Source organism: Megalops cyprinoides, unplaced genomic scaffold (assembly GCF_013368585.1).
Source record: "Megalops cyprinoides isolate fMegCyp1 unplaced genomic scaffold, fMegCyp1.pri scaffold_28_arrow_ctg1, whole genome shotgun sequence".
In the NCBI taxonomy this organism is placed as follows: domain Eukaryota; kingdom Metazoa; phylum Chordata; class Actinopteri; order Elopiformes; family Megalopidae; genus Megalops; species Megalops cyprinoides.
This window is the reverse complement of record NW_023494724.1, coordinates 701,476-711,914: the sequence shown is the minus strand read 5'-3', so window position 1 is coordinate 711,914 and position 10,439 is coordinate 701,476. Positions and strand designations below refer to the sequence as shown.

The 10,439-nt window shown below is 40.9% G+C and overlaps 1 long non-coding RNA gene across 1 annotated transcript; it reads right to left on the bottom strand.

Moving 5' to 3' along the window:
- Nucleotides 1-4,641: 4,641 nt before the first annotated feature.
- LOC118772328 lies at nt 4,642-8,799 on the bottom strand. The gene is made up of 3 exons (XR_005004690.1): nt 8,733-8,799; nt 7,106-7,223; nt 4,642-4,712 (listed from the first exon to the last, which is right to left on the bottom strand). It is a non-coding gene; the product is annotated as an uncharacterized LOC118772328 (long non-coding RNA).
- Between the last annotated feature and the right edge of the window lie 1,640 nt (nt 8,800-10,439).

Below are 10,439 nucleotides of genomic sequence, written 5' to 3'. Positions count from 1 at the left end.
TCAGCTAAGGTAGTACAGGAAGACCTAAACAGCATCCAAAAGTGGGCAGATACCTGGCAGATGACATTCAATTTAGCTAAATGTAAAGTCTTGCATGTGGGAAATAAGAACCTGAGACAAGACTACTTCATGGGGGGGAAAAAAACTAGAATGTGCTCAATTCAAAAAAGACTTGGGAGTAATAGTTGACCCAAGCTTAACAGGATCTAGGCAGTGTGCCGTAGCAGTAAAAAAGGCCAACAAGATGTTGGGATATATAGCCAAAAGTATTGATGATAAATCTAAAGAGGTTATGTTGAAATTATACAATGCTTTAGTCAGACCTCACTTGGAATATTGTGTGCAGTTCTGGGCACCACACTATAAAAAAAGATATGGAGGCTCTTGAAAAAGTTCAAAGAAGGGCATCTAAATTAGATCCTGGCATGAGATATAAAAGCTATGAGGAAAGATTCAAGTTACTTAACCTATTTAGACTTAGCAAGAGGAGACTTAGGGGTGATCTAATAGAGGTTTTTAAATGTATAAAAGGACTCAGTAAGGTTAACTATAATAGATTTTTTAGGGTGAGTTCAGACTGTAGAACAAGGGGACACAAATGGAAACTAGTGAAGAGTAAGTTCCACACTGACATGAGGAAGTACTAATTTACACAAAGAGCTATCAATACATGGAATAGGTTGCCAGCTCATGTAGTTGAGGCAGAGATTCTTGCTGTGTTCAAGTCCAGACTTGATGCAGTTTTGGATTCTCTTTAACTGAAATGGCAAGCTTAGTTGGGCCGAATGGCCTGTTCTCGTCATAATATGTTCTTATGTTCACCTCAGGAATGGGACAGACCTCACCAGCTCATTTAATCATCATGAAGCACATAGTTACAGACACACTCCGTCTGACTTTGGACCAGCGCGAGTGAGACACCAGACTGTTTGAAGTCTGACTGGGTTGTAAAGTGAGGAAGAGCAGAGATGTGTTGGACAGGGACCACACATGGATAACACAAACACAGTGCTGCCCTGATACAGGGCCTCACCCAGCCTACAGCCCCTCTGCTGCTGCTCTCTTATGAGTCCCCCCTGAGGAGCGGGACCATGTGCTTGGGAAAGAACATTTAGCGGCTCAGTTCTGCATGTGCTGTTCGTGACTAAAATTGAACCTTTTTGACAAAATGAACCATTTGAAGCATTTTTTTCAAAATAGATTCTTTCTGTAGAGCTGCTCAAACTTTCCATGTTACAATGAGACCTACTGTTACATGGAAGTCAGGGCAACCAGCCCTCTCGTTCAGAACATGCTGAATGTCTAAGGTTGTAAAATTCCTTAAATGGTGACAATGAGTGTTTCCTTCACACAATAAATGCAATCTTTACTATTGCGGAGACATAGTGACAGTATGTGGTTACAGATGTCTGTGCTCCTTGCCAAACACTGGATAAAAATTATAATTCTGACACTCTGCACTCATAATAATTGAGTGTTTTCAACGTACAAATCATCAAGCAGAGGGTTCAAACACTCTTCTCTACATTCATTCGGACTACATACATGCTGAATACAATTCACAGTCCTGTTTAACAACAGGTTCATGAAAGCTGCTGTGAAAATGATTTACAACACTTTTTAACTGAAAAAACTCTTTTAGCTCAACCCTCTGAAGACCTGAAATATCCTCCAATGCACTTCAATGCTCAGCAGGCAACCTAGGCCACCTATCTACCTACCTACCGAGCTACTGCTTATTCAAAGCTAAATAAAGTTATGGAAAACAAAATTCAACAGATAACTCATAAATCAGAGCATTTTATCAGGACTTATAGTTATACATTAGGTGTGTACATTAATGAGGTGAGCTCTATTAGAGACATTATGGTATACAATTCTTCTATGATGCACTCTGGAACAGAAATCAGAGGAAATTAAGCTCAATGCTTCTGACGGCAGTCTGGACACCTTTATTCAGTTACGTGGACATTGTGAAAATTTGAGGCATGCTTGTTGTACAGTTGTAAAGGGATTGCAAATTGATATTAAAATATTAAGAACACATAGAAAAAGGTGTGATGTATCCCTATACTTATATAAGCTTGCAGTATTAATATTACATAAAAAGTTGCATTTTAATAGTGTTCTTGGTTTTGTTCAGTGAGATTCTGTTGGATCATACCAGAAAGGTCTTACGGAAATCAGTTGGACCCATTCACTCAGGCTTTTACTTTAGACAGTGTGACCTCACCTTGGAGAAGGGACAAGCTGTCCACCAGCAAAATTACAAGGATTCTCCATGGACCAGTCACTCTTCACACACTGACAGCTGGGCACCGGGGACGCAGCTCTCTGTGCAGTGACACTGGTAACAGCACACAGAGACAGCACTTCATCAAACTCCGCTCATAAGTGTTGTTTAGATCAGTAACATGCCTGTTCTTCAGAAATACCATGAGTCAGTGAATGGGGAAACATGCTGAAATGTGCTTCAGGAACACTTTATATGTGACACTTGACACTGAGCACCAAATCAGAGATACGGCTTTAAATATCACCTTACAGCACACTAGTTCCAGTCCCTCAGTCTAAACACAGAAATGTGTAGATTTTTGGAAAATTCCTCTGCTAAGACATTAAGATAAGACAGATTGGTAGATAAGACTGAACATTTCCACAAGGCTCGTGGTAAGACAGCAGAATCCACATTAATGAGGGCAGCTGTATTTCATACAATATGGTAAACAATCCTTCAGTGAAGCACTCTGGAACAGAAATCAGAAGACCTAAGCCCAATGTTTCTGACTGCAGTCTTCACTCAGTTTTGCTAATGTTGTGAAAAACATTTCTGAGGCGTGCTTGTTGAACTTGGGTCCACAGTGTGGGCAGAGACTGCGAGTAGCTAGTAACACATTAACATTGTAGAAACATTGTATTATACAAGCTAATAACATTTATGTTACAGGAAAAGAATGAACTTTAATCATGTTCTCGGTTTTATTCAGATGGATCTGATCTGTCTGTACCACAGAGAAATTTTTTAGGGATTTTTGGGACAGTTCTGGTGCCACGTTCTGTTAAGATGAATAAAATTCACCCATACAGGCGATGCTGATCAGAACCCCAAAACAACCCTTTCACCATTCTCTCTGAAAACCCACTCCAGTTCGGTTGAGATCTTACGGAAATCAGTTGGACCCATTCAGGCTTTTACTTTAGACAGTGTGACCTCACCTTGGAGAAGGGACAGGTTGTCCACCAGCAAAATTACAAGGATTCTCCATGGACCAGTCACTCTTCACAGACTGACAGCTGGGCACCGGGGACGCTGCTCTCTGTGCAGTAACACTGCTAACAGCATACAGAGACAGCACTTCATCAAACTCCGCTCAGAACAGTTGCTCTGGTCAGTAACATGCCTGTGACACTGGGCACCAAATCAGAGATACAGCTTTAAATATCACCTTACAGGACACTTTTTCCTGTTCCTCAGTGTAAACACAGAAATATGTGTATTTTTGGAAAATGCCTCTACTAACACATCCATGTAGCTATTGTGAGAATGTTCTACTCTCTACACTTCATTCAACTAAAAAGTATTACTTCCTGCCTTACACTAATGAGCCTGTTCCCTTAAAACCAGCAGAGAATAAGAGAAACACTGTGGTCCTGCCCAAACTCACGTTTCACCACTGTGTTAAGGGTTCAAGCACTGTCCTGAACACTAATTTGGATTAAATACATACTGAATATAACTCCTAGTCCTGTTTACCAACAGGTTCATGAACACATCTATCAAGATGGTTTACAATACTTTTTTAACACAAAAAACTCTTTTAGCCAAATATTCTGAAGACCTGAAATATCTTCCAATGCATTTAATGGCCAGCAGGCAAACCAGACCAGGTATCTGCCTACTTCACACCAGGGTATACTTGCTAGCTAATGCTCATTCAAAGCTAAAATAAAGTTATGGACCAGTAGGTTCAACAGATAACTATGCAAATCTAAGTAATTTTACAGCACTTATGGTGACATGGCAGTATCTACATTAATGACAGCAGCTCTATTAGAGACATTATGGTATACGATTGGCACTCTGGAACCAAAATCAGAGGAATCTAAACCCAATGTTTCTGAATAGCCACCTAGACACCATTACTCAGTTATGCTAACAAAGTGAAACACATTTTTGAGGCATGCTTGTTGAACTTGGTTTTACAGTGTGGAAAGAAATTGCAAGTTGCTATAAAAACATTAAGAATGTAGAAAAAGCTGTGATGTGTCCTTAAACGAGTATTAATGCTACATAAAAATGTGCATTTTAATCATGTCCTTTGTTGTGTTCAGTGGCACCTGGTCGGATTGTATCGGGAAGAAATTGTTTCATGGATTTGTTGGGAAAGTTCTGGTCCACATGGGCCAGATTCAGTTTGAAATTAGGACGACAAAAATGGACCCATACAGGACTCAATACTAAAGAATCCTTTCTCCAGTCTCACTGAAAGCCCACTTAAGCTTGATTGAGGACTTGGGTTATATAAATTGGTTGGAGATGGTGAGGCTTCTGCTCTGGACAGTGTGACCTCACCTTAGAGAAGGGGCAGGCTCTCCACCTGCAAAGCCAACAGGACGCTCCATGGACCCGTCACTCTTCATAGACTGACAGCTGGGCACCGGGGACGCTGCTCTCTGTGCAGTGACACTCACGGGCGCCTGCAGCTGTACAGCTGTACACACAGTGCGTACCATGAGATTTCCGATTTGTGAGCGCTCCACGACAGACAGAGATGTGTACCTTTGTGTATTTTATTTGTCATGCCAATAAAGCTCTTTGGAATTGAAATTTGAAATTGAAAATTGAGGGAGAGAGGTGTGTCAGGGACATTAAAAAGGAAAAGACAGACCACTCCTTGAAATATGAATGGCATTGGCCGTAACGGTCCGTGTGGCGGTTGCATTAATGGAAGTCCCGCTTTTACACCAAACGGCCAATCGCTTTGTTGGTAAAGGGGTAACCCAGGAAAAGGCAGGCCTATCATATTCTTGAGGCGAAAAATGAACGCCCACAGCCTACTCTACTGTCACAATTATAGCTACGCAGCACACAAACGGGGCAAATCTACACAATGAGTAGGCTACTTAATATTAGGTACCAAGCTAACGTCCTGTATAATGTATCTGATGGAGATCGGCACATTATTGCGCCAGCTTTTCCGCCAAATATAAAAAAAAATATGTATTATATATTATATGTAAAAGACGACACAATTGTGTCTGACAATTAAAGTATAGACCATTTTTGGATTGTATGATCGTAATAGCGTGAGCATTTATTAACATTTGGAATTTATTGTGCTTTTTTCAATTTCTATCGAAGTAGAAATTAGCTTGCTAGGTGTATCTAGGAAGATACTAGATAGGTGTATCAACTAGCTAGCTAGCTTGCAAGCTAAACTTAGCTTGCGGCACACTGAAATAGTAGTCTAGCTATAAAATTAACAACAAACTGTGATACACCGATTTTATTAAGTGCCGGGCATAAGAAAAAGGCTTAACGTAAGATAATGACCATATTCCTTGGATTTCAGTTTTGATTTTTTGATGTATGAGAGTGTTTATGACGAGATGTGTGAGAGAAATTTGGTCTTCTTTGATCGATGTTTATAGGTACATTAAGCCACGTTAAGCTTGTTTCTTATAATGGCAGAAAAGCCTTAATGTTCCTCATTGCAACAGTAGGCCTACACATTGCTGATCACCACCCCAGTGTAGGCTGTAGCTCAAGTGATGTCCTAACAGGTTAAACATGAAAATTTGCGTTAAGCTATTCCCAATAGGCCAACTGTAGGCCAGCCGCAAGCAGTGTCTTTATAATGGGTTCATACGGGGAAAACTTCAGTGTTTATATTAAACCCATGGGGTCGTCGTATTGGTTCTTGAACATGGTCATGATCAGAAACATGTTAGAGAAGTGTAGTCCTGATACGTCTCTGTTTTGGTCCATAATGCTATGTTAAGCTTTTTCCTTATAAGAGGGGTCAATGGAGAAGAAACGGATTAACGCAAGATAGTTACCCTTTTCATTGGGTTTCAGTTCTGCTTTTTTGATAGGAGATAGTGTTTATGACATGTGAGATGTCAGACAAATTTGGTGATCATTGATCACCGTTTTGGGACATTAAGCCATGTTAAGCTTTTTCCTTATTATGGGCATTAATGGAGAGGACTTTGACAGGAGGAAGTGTTTCTGACAAGAGATGTCTGAGAGAAATTTGGTGATCTTTGATCGCAGTGCTGGAACATTAAGCCACGTTAAGCGTTTTAGAATGTCCAGAAATATTTTAGGCTATGTGATCAAAGGTCCGTGAAGAAGTGCTCAAACAATTCGATGCGACCGGGAGAAGGAGAGTAAACTTCAAATAGGTAGGCCAGATTTAATTATTCATTAATCAGTTTAATTAATTAATTAAATTTAATTAATTTAATTAATTTCCTGAAGGAAAACCTGCTCCAGAGTGCTCAGGACCTCAGACTGGGCTGAAGGTGGACCTTCCAACAGGACAATGACCCTAAGCACACAGCCAAGACAATGCAGGAGCTGTTTAGGGACAACTCTGTGAATGTCCTTGAGTGGCCCAGCCAGAGCCTGGACTTGAACCCAATTGATTATCTCTGGAGAGACCTGAAAATGGATGTCTACTGATGGTCCCTATCGAACCTGACAGAGCTTGAGAGGATCTGCAGAGAAGAATGGTAGAAAATCCCCACATCCAGGTGTATAAAGCTTGTTGCATCATATCCAAGAAGACTTGAGGCTGTAATTGCTGCCAAAGGTGCTTCAACTAAGTACTGAGATAAGGGTGTGAATACTTATGTCACTGTGATATTTCAGTTTTTTATTTTTAGTAAATTTGCAAAAATTTCTAAAATCCTCTCTCCGCTTTGTCATTATGGAATATTGAGGATAGATTGATGAGGGGAGAAAATGAATTAAAAAATTTTTACATAAGGCTTCAATATAACAAAATGTGAAAAAGTGAAGGTGTCTGAATGCACTGTACATACACACACACACACACACACACATGCACGCATGTACACACAGTCTCCTTCTCCTCACCTGTTGCTCTGTGGGTCCACCACTGTATTGAGCAGGTGGTACATTGCAGAGGCCACGCCCCCCTCCCTCAGGCGCCTCTGGCTTGGTTTGGTCTGCGTGAGGAGCCCAGTAAAGGCCTCTATGGACAGGAAAAAAAACCCTTTGTGCCCAGATTCAACATTAATGCTAGCTATGTATGTTTTATTATGACATCCACGTGATGTTGAGTCATGTTGCCAATGCAAATGGCTTAAATGTTAAAAAGTTTTAATGTTTTATTTCATTTCATTGGTTTCATTCACAGGTGGTAAAATGTCAAAGAACATAAAGCTGTGTAGATTCTAGAGTCAGGACACACTTTGCTCTCGGTTTGGATCGATACACAATACTGGATACACGGTTTGATACTGTCAAGATATTCTGAACAAAATTTGAACGAAAACAAATTATGACTGTAGGCCTACAAGATTCCTTGTTTATTCCTAAGGCAAAAAAATAAATAAATAACAAAAACCATTCTAACAATTTCTTGTTAAGATGATAAATTAAACGTATCGTTTTAAGTTGAAATCATTCAATTCTTTGTTATAAAGATTTTTGAAATGAATGACAACTCGCGTTTAAAAAGCAGATGCTCCCATTCAAACTGTACTTTCCTTTAAGTATGATTAAACAAGATTGAACAAGTTTGCGTGTTTATTTCGCCCTCTGCTGTTCAGATAATGTAAATAACACAAAAATGGGTGCGTCGTAGATGCGCTCTGTAGAGATTATTAATATAATTAAATAAATTAAAAAAGATTACATCTGATATTCCGAACCATTTTTCATTTTCAGAATGCGAATTATCGTTACAGCTGTTGCAGTTTCGTCACATGGTGGATATTTAGGTTAAGTCGGCAAAGAGATGCCTCTGTGAATGTCCTTTGCTTGACGTCACCTCCTACAGCAAACTATCCCACAACACCGCACGAAGTTTTCAACACTCTTAGGTAGCGGTGGTCAAGCCTTGCAGCGAAAATTGTCCATTCTCAAGTATTTGAACATTGCGAGTTACATTCGTTTGAAATAGGTTTTTAGCCAGCGAAAGAATTCAACTCCCTAACAGTAACAGAAACAGTAACGTTCATCCATGTTAAACATTTTCCAGTTGATGTATTTATCCATGTTTCCAATTTTTTTCCGTCACAGTAGGTGAATATACACATTCACAGGGAATCTATATAAAATGTATTACAATAAATATTCATTGTAATACATTTATATTACCCATTTTAGGTAAGGGTCGCATTAGGTCACTAGAAAAAGCTCTGCGCAAATAACCGCGTCACACTTGTTGCTTACGAGCGCATCGTTCTGGTGCTTCTTAAGCGAATACAGTCGCCTGTAAAAGTCCCTCATCTACGGAATTCAGGCCACATTTAAAACTTAACATGTCGTCTTTGCATTATTTGATGGAATTCAATGGCACCATTTTATTGGACTGTTTTTTTCTAACTTCCGTATTCAGTCTAAATCTGTCGCTTAACGACCCATTGGACAAAACGCAACTTTAAACTTGTCTTCCGCTACAGACAAACCAGCCCGTAACACTCCAATGAAATATATATGATATTTTATAGGCCTGTATTTTATTTATTCATCTTACCTTACGGTGCTAATTAGGTGCTGCTCTCTTTATATAATGTCGACTGTTCCAGCCAGTTGCATAAATCCTTTCAGTTTCCTTTTTCTCAGTAATATGACACTGCATGTGTCCTTGACGCCGCCTTATTAAAAAAGCACAACTTTTACAGCAGCGTTTATCAAAATGTCTGTGAAACACAATGCATTTCCCAGTGCCCAAGTAAGCAACCACCTCATACTGAAATCTGGAGACTGTTTTAAGGTCAGCATTGTGGACTTACGTAACCTGTATTAGTGTAAGAGTTAAAAACTGTTTATAATGTGGTCTGTGTAATGTAAGGTGAGTAAATGACTGAGAAGAATCTCTGGTCTCTACAATCTCACCTGCAATGACATCAACTAATATTACGTTAGTGTTAGGTGAGGGGAGTAAGGCATGTAGTCCGCGCACTAGAGTGAACTGGAGGGGCTATATAAATCTGGAACTCCGAACAAAAGTTCATTTTCTCTGGCCCGCAGAAAAATCTCACCTTTTTAAAGGCTTGTTTAGCTGATACCCTCATGCTGTGAACTGCATGGAGTTTACATTTTTATGCATTTTCTAGGTCACTGCTTTCCCGGTTGGGGCACTACTGTTGTGTACTTTAAGAAGGTGCTTCACTCAGATCGCTTCAGAAAAAGATAGGCAAGTTGCTCTAGTTAAGAGCGTCTGCCAAGTGACAAAATGTAAAATTCAGCATAAAGCCATTCATTCATCCCTTTTGAATTCTTTCATTACAGTGAGCTACAGAGTCACGTTTCTATAGGCTGACTAGTGGTGGGACTTCAGTATTCAATTCAATTCAGTTTAATTCATTTTTATTTGTATAGCGCTTTTTACAACACAAGTTGTCACAAAGCAGCTTTACATTGTTCCCAGGCCTGAGACCCCCTGAGAGCAAGCCTAAAGCAACAGTGGCAAGGAAAAACTCCCTATCAGGAAGAAACCTTGAGCTTCTAGCTCTATTAGCTTCTAGCTTCAGGAAGCAGCAGAAGCAGCAGCAGAAGCAGCAGCAGCAGAAGCAGAAGCAGCAGAAGCAGAAGCAGAAGCAGAAGCAGCAGAAGCAGCAGCAGAAGCAGAAGCAGAAGCAGCAGCAGCAGAAGCAGAAGCAGAAGCAGAAGCAGCAGCAGAAGCAGCAGAAGCAGCAGCAGCAGAAGCAGCAGCAGCAGAAGCAGAAGCAGAAGCAGCAGAAGCAGAAGCAGCAGAAGCAGAAGCAGAAGCAGCAGCAGCAGAAGCAGAAGCAGCAGCAGCAGCAGCAGCAGCAGCAGAAGCAGAAGCAGAAGCAGCAGAAGCAGCAGCAGCAGCAGCAGCAGAAGCAGAAGCAGAAGCAGCAGAAGCAGAAGCAGCAGAAGCAGAAGCAGCAGCAGCAGCAGCAGAAGCAGAAGCAGAAGCAGCAGAAGCAGAAGCAGCAGAAGCAGAAGCAGAAGCAGCAGCAGCAGAAGCAGAAGCAGCAGAAGCAGAAGCAGCAGCAGCAGCAGCAGCAGAAGCAGAAGCAGCAGAAGCAGAAGCAGAAGCAGCAGAAGCAGAAGCAGCAGCAGAAGCAGAAGCAGAAGCAGCAGCAGAAGCAGCAGAAGCAGCAGCAGCAGAAGCAGAAGCAGCAGCAGCAGAAGCAGCAGCAGCAGCAGAAGCAGTAGCAGCAGAAGCAGAAGCAGCAGCAGCAGCAGCAGCAGGAGCAGAAGCAGCAGCAGC